Consider the following 11107-nt stretch of genomic DNA (forward strand, 5'->3'; position numbering starts at 1 on the left):
AATTATTGAAGGCAATAGGTTTCCCATGCTCTTTGTCTACCAGCAACTGTAATCTGGAGGTATGCTACTGTTGTACCTAGAGGTATTATTTAGCTGCTGATATACCTTTCATATAGAAATGTGTGTAGCTTCCTTTTAAAACTATTTATGCTATTGCTCATCACTATACAGAAGATAATTCCACAAGCTAACAAAACGATAGTAGCATATGTTATTTGATAGTATGGAGTTGTATATGCTAATTAATCCTTCTTTCTTGAACTTACTGCCAGTTTACTATTCCATAAAATCCATTGGGCATCCTTGATATTTATAGCCTGTCACAGGAACAAAGAATAGTCCCTGGTATCTATATGCCTTGCCATGGATCTTAATAGATTCCCAGTGCCAACCACACATTAATATCATACGACAAGAATTATAGATAATAGAATTCATTGTGGTCATTTTTTATTTTTTAATTAGATGTACTATCTGGATACAGAAGACAATTTTCAAGTGGTTACTGACATAGAATCATAGAATCATAGAGTTTGAAGCCATCCAGTTGAACCCTCTGTCAAGAAGCAGGAAAATCTCATTCAAAGCACCCCCAACAGATGGCCATCCAGCCTCTGCTTAAAAACCTCAAAGAAGGAGCCTCCACCACACCCCGGGACAGAGAGTTCCACTGCCGAACAGCTCTCACAGTGAGGAAGTTCTTCCTGATGTTCAGGTGGAATCTCCTTTCCTGTAGTTTGAAGCTGTTGTTCCATGTCCTAGACTCCAGGGCAGCAGCAAACAAGCTTGCTCCCTCATATTTATACATGGTCATCATGTCTCCTCTCAGCCTTCTATTATGCAGGCTAAACGTGCCCAGCTCTTTAAACCGCTCCTCATAGGGCTTGTTCTCCAGACCCTTAATCATTTTAGTTGCCCTCCTCTGAACACATTCCAGCTTGTCAACATCTCCCTTCAATTGCAGTTCCCAGAATTGGACACAACATTCCAGGTGTGGTCTGACCAAGGCAGGATAGAGGGGGAGCATGACTTCTCTGGATCTAGACACTTTACTCCTATTGATGCAGGCCAAAATCCCGTTGGCTTTTTTAGCTGCCGCATCACATTGTTGGCTCATGTTCAACTTGTTGTCCACGAGGACTCCAAGATCTTTTTCACACGTACTGCTGTCGAGCCAGGCGTCCCCCATTCTGTATCTTTGCATTCCATTTTTCCTGCCGAAGTGAAGTATCTTGCATTTGTCCCTGTTGAACTTCATTTTGTTAGTTTCGGCCCATCTCTCTAATCTGTCAAGATCGTTTTGAATTCTGTTCCTGTCTTCTGGAGTGTTAGCTACCCCCCCTCCCAGTTTGGTGTCGTCTGTAAACTTGATGATTGTGCCTTCTAACCCTTCGTCTAAGTCGTTAAGAAAGATGTTGAACAGAACCAGGCCCAGGATGGAACCCTGCGGCACTCCACTCGCGACTTCTTTCCAAGATGAAGAAGACGTATTGGTGAGCACCCTTTGGATTCGTTTGCTTAGCTAATTACAGATCCACCTAACTGTAGTTTTATCTAGCCCACATTTTACTAGTTTATTTGCCAGAAGGTCGTGGGGGACTTTATCGAAGACCTTACTGAAATCCAGGTACACTACATCCATGGCATTCCCTGTATCGACCCAACTTGTAACTCTATCAAAAAAAAGATCAGATTGCCTTCTTGTTCTTCCTTTTCCTACCGACATAAGCAAAGAAGCCCTTTTTATTGTTTTTAATGCCTCTGGCAAGCCTGAGCTCGTTTTGTGCTTTAGCCTTGCGAACCTTTTCCCTACAGGAGTTGGCTATATGTTTGAATTCTTCTTTGGTGATTTCTCCCCTTTTCCACTTCTTGTGCATGTCTCTTTTGAGTCTTAGCCCGGTTAGAAGTTCTTTGGACATCCATTCTGGTTTCTTCTCACTTGTCTTTTTTTCTTTTCTTTGCTGGCACTGATTACATTTGCGCCTTGAGTATTTCACTTTTTAAAAACTCCCATCCATCCTTAACTCCCTTGTCTTTTAATATTGGCGTCCATGGAATGCCACTCAGTATTTCCTTCATTTTTTGGAAGTCAGCTCTCCTAAAGTCTAGAATGCATGTTTGACTTGTCTTAGTTTCAGTCTTCCTTTGTATGACAAACTGTAGGAGCACATGGTCACTTGCTCCTAAGGATCCGACCACTTCGGCTGTATTGATCAGGTCTTTCACATTTGTTAAGATTAGATCAAGAGAAGCCGATCCCCTTGTTGCCTCTTCTACCTTCTGGACCATAAAATTGTCTGCAAGGCAAGTGAGGAATTTGTTGAACTTTGTACTCTTGGCTGAGTTTGTTTTCCTGCAGATATCAGGATGTTGAAATCGGCCATGACTACTATATCTCTTCTTTGTGCCTGTTTGGTCAGCTGTTGACAGAAGGCTTCATCAAGTCCTTCATCCTGACTTGGAAGGTCTGTAGTATACACCCACGACGAGATCTTTTTGAGTCCCAGTTCCCTTGATTCTTATCCAGATGCTTTCAAGATGGTTTCCCGGATTACAGTCTTGCATTTCTTCTGCAACATAACTGCATTTGACATACTTTTATTACAGTCTTACCATTTATGTGTTTTAAATGTAATTTTTATCCTGTATTGTTGTTTTAATTGATATATTATATTGCTGTTTTATCTTTTTTATATTGTGATTTGTATTATGTTGCTTACATTTTGTCCTTATGTTGTTTGGGCCGCTGCCCCATGTAAGCCACCCCGAGTCCCCGCGGGGAGATGGTGGCGGGGTATAAATAAAGTATTATTATTATTATTTTATATAAAGCTACTCCCCCTCCTCTCCCTTTTGTTATATTTCTGTGAAAGAGGTTATAGCCCTCAATGGCTACATTCCAGTATCTCAGTATCTCATCAAACAAACAGACATCCACTTAATCTGACTTTCTCTGTCTTGTAATTCTTAATCTCTTACTAAGGGAAGGGCATACTTCAGTGGAATATAATGATTCTTTGGGCCCCAGTGTTTCTTATTGCAGAAGGCTGCAAAGTGGGCAAAGGATTTGAGTGTGCAATATCCCCTTTTTCCAGATCCTTCCCAATCAACATACCATATATACAAGACATGGGCAAACTTCATCTCTCCAGATGTTTTGGACTTCAACTCTCACAATTCCTAACAGTTTAACAGCTGGTAGGAATTGTGGGAGATGATGTAAAAACACCTGCAGGGCCAAAATTGGTCCATGCCTGGTGTATATAAGTTGACTTCATGCATAAATCAAGAGCAAGTTTTTTTTTGCAGGGGGATTATGGATTTTGATATGACCATGGATAGGTTGGGGTCATTCTATAAAGAGGGGAAACACCAGAGGGTCAGAGGCCACCCATCCCTGGCCACCATCACTATTTCCCCCTACCATGGAGGAAAGAATAGTGGGGGTTGGTGCTTCTTTTATGTTCTTTTGGAACAGACTAAGCCAGTATCTTTTGCCGCTCTCCTCAGAGAAGGAAATTGTTCCCTTTTATAACATTTAAGATACAATATTCCCATTGACCTGTAGATAGATCAATCCAGGTTTTTGGGGTTGATTTTTGACTACATTTTCTGGACATATACGTTTTTTTTGTACATAGGATAATACTTTTGAAAGAATACAATATGTTTTATACCCACCCACACACATTGTGTACAAGTAACATGATGAAGGGAATAGGGCTGAGGAGTAATTGGATGAATTACTTTTGCAAAGTAACAAAGTCTGGTATGGACATGCACTCCATCTTTAATCAGACTATTTGACCATCCAGTGCTATTTTGTTGATCTAAATTTGCAATAACTTTTCAGAATATCAGATGGTATTATTTCTTTTCTTTTTTTTGAAATTATTTTTATTAATTGTTTGGCACAAACAATATAATATACATTCAAAAGTAATGAAACGTGTCTACATTTGTAATCAAATGACAACTTGTGCAAAATAAATATAGCATTCTTTGGTGCTCACTCTAATTCAAAACATTTTCAAAGCAAAATCCACCATCTACTTCCCCCCCTCCCTATCATATACAGAAATCATAGTTTAAAACAAAAAAGAGACTCCTTGCAAAGCAGGGAATATATCTTCATGATCAAGAGAATTTCAGAGTATATCTAAACACATCATGACATCACATCAGTTAAAAAAACCCCATAAGAATGAGAACAAGCAATAAAATATTTTCTGTGTTTTGAGCTTTTTGACTGTTTTACATACACCAGTATGGATAGCTATACAACCCCAATTTGCATAAATTGAAAGATGTTTAAAGTCATAAACAAATGCTTCATTAACATTATTCCAACATATTTAACCTTTTCAGGAATCACTTATTTCTAATTTTGTAACATTCCAGCTTGTCCAAATAGCATTACATATTTCTTTTTCTTTAAATATTTTTTCTTTTTCTTCTTTTTCCCCCCCCCCCCCCTTCCCTTCCTTGACAACTACACACAATACCTTTTCTGAACACAAACTTAACGTTCACATCTCAAGTGTTCTGCCATAATACATATACTAAAGAAAATTAAGTCACATCAGATACAGTAGAGTCTCACTTATCCAACATAAACGGGCCGGCAGAACGTTGGATAAGCAAATATGTTGGATAATGAGGAGAAATTAAGAAAAAGCCTATTAAACATCAAAAAAGGTTATGATTTTACAAATTCAGCACCAAAACATCATGTTATACAACAGATTTAACAGAAAAAGTAGTTCATTACACATTAATGCTATGTAGTAATTACTGTATTTATGAATTTAGCACCAAAATATCACAATGCATTGAAAACATTGACTACAAAAATGTGTTGGATAAGTGAGACTCTACTGTAGTTCCAAAGAATTCTTCATCATGGCATTCTTCAGAAAGAAGTTAAACAATGTGATGAAAAATTAGCTTTTATAATAGTCAAACTTGAAAGCCCTACGTTGAAATAGTCTTTCCTTCTAAGAACCTTTTGAAGGGCTCCCAGTCTTTCCTAAACTCCGCAGGGTCTTTTGACTGAAGATATCCGGTCAGAATGTCCATCTCAGCCACCTCTGCCACTTTCACAATCCATTCCTCCATTTCTGGTGTTTTCTCCATTTTCCAGGCTCGTGCATAAACGATTCTTGCAGCAGTTATCATCAAGGTGAAGAGTTTATTGTGTGACTTCAGCAGTGATCTTTCAGTTATTCCTAGTAGAAATGCTTCTGGGTGCATAGGTATTTTTAACTTTAATATTTTCTCATTAGTTTTATGGATCTCAATCCAAAAGTTGTTTGCCTTCTTGCAAGACCACCACATATGGAAAAATGATCCTGTTGCTTGTTTACATTTCCAACAAGTGTTTTTTAATTGTGGCTGAATTTTGGTTAGTTTAACAGGTGTCATACAGAATTGATAAAACATTTTGTAGAAATTTTCCAGAAGGGAATAGCTTCTGAAAATTTTTATTTTTACTTTCCAGAGGTATTCCCATTCGTCTAAGCTGATCGAGTGGCCAATGTTTGTGGCCCATTTTACCATACATTCCTTGATATATTCATCTTCTGTGTGTAACTTTATCAGGAGATTGTAGAGTTTGGATAGTTATTTTTTGATTGAAGTATATTTTCAAAATCTGTCTTTTCTCCTTCAAATCCTGTCTGCTCATCTTATTGATATTGTTGGTGTATTTGTGCATATTCAAACCAGTTCACGTTACCCTGTTGGTTTATTTCTATTATTGTTTCCAGTTGGAGGTTATCTCATGTTCTCTTGAGTATTTCCTCACATGTTGGCCATTTTTTACTACCCTTGGAATTTCCACTTTGTTTGAAAGCTTCCTGTAGAGGTCCATTGTGGTATTTTTGTGTAGAATTTTTTTTATACTTGTTCCAAATATTCATCAGGGTTTTCCTAACTGGGTGTTTGTTGAAGTTTGAATCTTCTGCCACTTTTCCATAAATTAAGCACAATTGATCTAGACAACAAAAAAACATTATTAGCCAATATATATGCCCCACACAATGGACAGTCTGTCTTCTTTACCAAATTGCACAAAGAAATAGAAAATATAAACTATGATGAGCTGATTATACTAGGAGATTTCAATGCAGTAGTGGAACAGAACATAGACAGAAAATGTGTGAAGAAAAAACAAAGCAAAGGGAAAGAACTTCCACAAAGAATTTGGAAATTAGCAAATGATCTAGAACTTATAGACATTTGGCGATTTCAGCATGGACCTGAAAAAGACTTTCCATTCCAATCAGACAGACACAATTCGCTTTCAAGAATTGACATGATCTGGGCCACAAAAAGCCTTACTACACAGTTATTAAGTTCCAATATTCATTCAAGGTTGGTGTCATACCAGGCCCCCATTTCGATGCAACTAAAATGACAAGCCAGACAATTTGCCCTGTAGGCAGCAAGGTAAATAGCCTTGGACGCCTCTCAGCCTCTCTGGTTTTGCCGATTGCTCCTTGATTTAAGAGCCAAAGGTCATAAATATAGGCACCAGATGAAAGCTTTGCAAAGCCCCTCTGATTCCCTCTTAACCCAGAGAGAAATTGGGAGAATACAGAGCCCTGTATTCAGCTGACTAAATACCTTGTATGCAGCCTCTTTCGGATGCTGCCTTCATACCGCCATGCTCCCTGGAAGTCCCCCATCTAGTGCTGTTTTGCTGATCTAAAGTTACAATAACTCTTCAGAATAGCAGAAGGTATTATTTCTTAGCCCCACCTGGAAAAGATGGACTGAATCTAGGCTCATCTGCATGCAAGGCATATGCTGCTATACCCCTCCCATTCAAGAGCACCAGCTGCTAAGGAAAAGAAGATGAAGAAGAGAAAGCACAAGACAGATTGAGGCAAAGAAGATTAAAAGGGAGATCAAACATTGCAATCGCAACAGCACAACACCTGGGCAAAAGTAAGGGTGAAAATACTCACAGAAAGTTAGAAACAGCCATCACCACAAGTGGGGATATTATCCAGGGAGCAAATACAAAAGGTGAAAATCAGCTGGCTAGATTGCACATATAATTAGGAGGCCAGAGCATCTCCTAGCAACAGCCTTCTGTCTTAATAATTCCTTCCCTAGGTACATCAACTGTATTTGCCTTCAAAGCAACCTTATGGCAGACTTTTCCGAATGTGTCAGTCTGATGACGGATAAGATGCTAACTGACCAGCAGGGTTGCCAGACATCATCATTCTTATCCTACCCCAGCCCTTGCATGACTATGTAGTAGTGCCATTATGTAACCCTGAAATAGGTTCAGTGACTAAATTTAATTTGCTAAATTTGTTTGACATGTTGTATAAAGGAATATAATTATTTAAAGGAAATTGACTAATGTATTTTGTTTTAAGGGACCGAAAGGTCCCAGGTTCAAACCCCGGGAGCGGCGGGAGCGGCCGCTGTTAGCTCCAGCTTCTGCCAACCTAGCAGTTCAAAAACATGCCAATGTGAGTAGATCAATAGGTACCGCTCCGGAGGGAAGGTAACGGTGCTCCATGGAGTCATGCCAGCCACATGACCTTGGAGGTGTCTACGGACAACGCCGGGTCTTCGGCTTAGAAATGGAGATGAGCACCAACCCCCCGAGTCGGATATGACTGGACTTAACGTCAGGGGAAACCTTTACTTTAACCTTTATTTTGTTTTAACTACTGTATTAATTAAAAAAATAAACACAATGTGATTCCTGTATCTATGGGGGAATATGCTTCCAGCCTATAGGTAAAGGTAAAGGTTTTCCTCTGACGTTAAGTCCAGTCGTTTCCAACTCTGGGGGTTGGTGCTCATCTCCATTTCTAGGCCGAAGAGCCGGCGTTGTACATAGACACTTCCAAGGTCATGTGGCCGGCATGACTGCATGGAGCGCCGTTACCTTCCCTCCGGAGTGGTACCTATTGATCTACTCACATTGGCATGTTTTCGAACTGCTAGGTTGGCAGAAGCTGGAGCAACAGCAGGCGCTCCCGCCACTCCCAGGGTTTGAACCTGGGACCTTTAGGTCTGCAAGTTCAGCAGCTCAGTGCTTTAACACACTTCACCACCGGGGCTCCCTTCCAGACTATATAGATGCACAAATCATGGATATTAATTAATCCTTTTGAAATGAAGGACTTCTGATCCAGTAAAACCATAGTCATGCTGGATGACCTAGAAAATGTCCAGAGAGCTATTTAAGTTTTGTTTTGCTGTCATTTAATGGGTTGAAACAAGGACATATATTCATCAATTTGACTATGGTATTTCAAAAGCTAGGCAGAGAAGTCCTATGCTCACATCTTGCTCAGACATGTTGCAGTTACACTAGCAGAAGAGCTACTATAACTAACAAGTGTTTGCTGGAAGAGAGAATGGGAAAACACATAACCACCAGAAAGTCTAATAACTCCTTTTCTCCATGAGCTCAAGGTGTGGAATAAATCTTTTTCTTTCAGCCTATGGAACCTTGCAGCCTTTGGAAAGCAGAGGATGAAGAGAGAGATTGAGAGAGATTTATTTATTTATTTATTTATTTACTATATTTATATCCTGCCTTTCTCAACCCCTGGGTGGACTCAAGGCTGCTTACAAATGGCACTATATAGTGCCTACAGCATAAAACATGAGAAGGTTACATTAAAATAAAAATAATCATGATTCTATGATTCTATGAAAATAAGCATGCATAAAAACATATTTAATTACAATCTAATGTTAAGACACAGTATCCAAAAAACAAGGTCTAAGCCCGATCCAGAGTCAATTGCACAATTTAAGTAAACTTACTGCTTACTACAAGCAGTAGTCAGTACCTGGAGTATCTACTATACTATAGATAATCACTTGTGGCTGAGTATGATTCTATTCTAAGTGTAGCATCTTGGTGATGGGTCCACAAATGACTGTAGAGACCTATTCTGGATCCACATGGTCTTTCAGGATGAGGACAAATGTTTCCAGGTGGAAGATAGTCACAACAAGGGTTTGCTTGACAAGCCTTCCTTTTGGCATGGTTCTCCCCTTCACCTTCAATTTATGATTCCTCAAAATCCATGGTGTCTTTATTAACAGCTGACATCCAGTTAGAACACTCAAGCACCAAGGATTCCCAGTTCTCAGTGTTTATACCACATGTTCTAGAAATTTTCCAGCACAACTCTATGGTAACTTCTGGCACAAGAATATCATAAAATCATCTTGAAGAACTAGTAAACTTCTCTCAAGATAAATATTTTAATGTATGTTGGAGGAAAACCACAAGGTATCCGTCCCATAGGCAGAGGCAGTCCAACAGTGAGGCGAATTAGGCAGTCGCCTGGGGCGCAAAACATACGGGGGGTGCAGTCGAGACTGCTTTTTCTGTTGACATGATGTTTTAGTGCTTAATTTGTAAAATCTTAATTTAATTTGATGTTTAATAGGCTTTTCCTTAATCCCTCCTTATTATCCAACATTTTCACTTATCCAACGCTTTCATTTTTCAGTTATTGGTTTGGGGGGGGTGCCAAAATTCTGTTCGCTTACACTTGAAAATTACCTAGGGCTGGCTCTGCCCATATGTATGGGAGTCATTCTGTATTAAATATCAAAATTAGATCTGCTACTTACGCAGTGTCTACTCAAATCCACAGAATGTATTAACGGTCTCCGGTGCCTTTTGCCAAGTTTGTTTGTCTGTTTATCTAACTGGGTAAGAGCTATCTCCATCTTGAAGAGTAGAATCTTCTTAATAAAAAAATACAAAACTGGGGAGGGGGGAATAGATAAACTACATTTGCAGACAAAATTTGCAAAGCAGCCCAAAGGTGAAATTCAGAAAAGGCCAGTGAAAATACAGTTTTTGGAAGTATTCCATAAAACTTGTAAAGAAGAGCACTGACAAGCTCCTGAGAAGTCATAATTTACGTGGAGCAACCAGAAAGAGCACTAGTTTTGTAGTTTTCAGCCTATGTGTACTTGACAACAGGCTAGTGTGAAGGAACTTCTGCTGATTGCTCTCAAGGCAGGCCAGCATGGATGAAAAGCAGCCCTTTGGGTATTTGAGGTCCAAATGATGAAATCTTTAAATGCTGAAAGCACCACGTATGATAGAAGCTGGCTAGATCAGAATCTTCTTATTGACGTGTGCTTCCAGCCGAAGTACATTTTTTGAGATTGCACAATGAGGTGTCCAGAACACTTTCTACAACATTTTTTCCCAGGCTAATCAGCAGCAGTTGGGTGAGAAAGGTTGCTGCTCTGCCCTCTCTGACCCAAACAGCCTTTAATTAGGTGTCTCACATCATCATCATCCCACCATCATCCAGACTAAATGTATGTTTTACTTTTTATCCTGCTTTATTCCCTATATGCCAAGAAGTCAAAATGTCCCCACCAAACTATTTGTGAGTAGAGGGCAATGAATAGACTTCAGAGTGAAATGTATTATTACAAAAACCTCTCCCTGCCACTTTCCAGTACTAAGAAACTGAAGTTCTCTTCAAGCAGTCATGGCAATCTATTGTGTTTCTGCTTTTAATAATTGTGATGACAGATTCCGACAAATCTTTCATGGTGCCTTAATACAAATCTTCTGGGAAACCTCAAATATATTTCCATTCTGATGTCTCTGACAGCCTGTTTCCCATGGGAAAGAATGAAAAGTGGTAGTATACATTAATGAAGCTTACTGAGCTTTCTCATGAGCAGTTTAACCAAGAAAGTATAAACGGATATTTATTGTTAAACTCCCATTACATCAGGTGTTGATCACTGAGTTCAACACATGATGAACAAGAGAGGCTGTATGGATTGAGGTAATTAAAAAAAATCTTTTGCAGTAACAGCATAGGCCAACAATTGACATCAATTGTTTATTTCTCCAAAAATGCCCACAGCTATGCACCATTTGTAAAGAAACAAAATGTCATCACTACTAGTTTATTTTTGTAAAAAAAGGTGCACTGTTTTATGACTCACTTATGACTGTGTGAGGTTTGGGCACCACAATTCAAGAGAGATATTGACAAGCTGGAATGTGTCTAGAGGAGGGCAACAAAAATGATCAAAGGTCTGGAGCCCGTGCCCTATGAGGAGCATAGAGAACCTC

The 11107-nt window shown here is 39.2% G+C and overlaps 1 long non-coding RNA gene across 1 annotated transcript; it reads right to left on the reverse strand.

Annotated features, from left to right (window-relative positions):
• Nucleotides 1–3875: 3875 nt before the first annotated feature.
• Nucleotides 3876–7260, reverse strand: LOC134295709 (uncharacterized). Its single transcript, XR_010002340.1, has 2 exons — nucleotides 6972–7260; nucleotides 3876–5995 (listed from the first exon to the last, which is right to left on the reverse strand). It is a non-coding gene; the product is annotated as an uncharacterized LOC134295709 (long non-coding RNA).
• Between the last annotated feature and the right edge of the window lie 3847 nt (nucleotides 7261–11107).

Source organism: Anolis carolinensis, chromosome 1 (assembly GCF_035594765.1).
Source record: "Anolis carolinensis isolate JA03-04 chromosome 1, rAnoCar3.1.pri, whole genome shotgun sequence".
NCBI classification, from domain to species: domain Eukaryota; kingdom Metazoa; phylum Chordata; class Lepidosauria; order Squamata; family Dactyloidae; genus Anolis; species Anolis carolinensis.